Source organism: Mandrillus leucophaeus, unplaced genomic scaffold, assembly GCF_000951045.1.
Source record: "Mandrillus leucophaeus isolate KB7577 unplaced genomic scaffold, Mleu.le_1.0 Scaffold1110, whole genome shotgun sequence".
NCBI lineage: Eukaryota > Metazoa > Chordata > Mammalia > Primates > Cercopithecidae > Mandrillus > Mandrillus leucophaeus.
The window spans coordinates 643271-643749 of NW_012099322.1; positions in this window are offsets into that span (position 1 = coordinate 643271).

The following is a 479-nucleotide window of genomic DNA, read 5'->3' on the forward strand; positions in this document are numbered from 1 at the left end:
TTTTGGGCAAGTCAGTTTTTTTGAGCCTACCTTTCCTCCTCTATGGTGTGTGGGTAATAATACCAGTCTGACTTACCTGAAAGTTGTGAGAATGAAAAGCATAATCCGTATGTCAACCCTGAAGATAAATGTATGTCAGAAACTATTATAAAGAGATCATCATTAGTTTCCTTTCATCTCATGATGTAGAAACATTTAGATGTTGGGATCTTTCCACATACTTGTCTAAGAAAATTTCTCGCCCTTCCTTCCTTCCTTCCTTCCTTCCTTCCTTCCTTCCTTCCTTCCTTCCTTCCTTCCTTCCCTCCTTCCTTCCTCCCTTCCTTTCTTTCTTTCTTTCTTTCTTTCTTTCTTTCTTTCTTTCTTTCTTTCTTTCTTTCTTTCTTTCTTTTCTTCTTTCTTTTTCTTTCTTTCTCTCTGTCTCTCCCTTCCTTCCTTCCTTCCTTCCTTCCTTCCTTCCTTCCTTCCTTCCTTTCTTT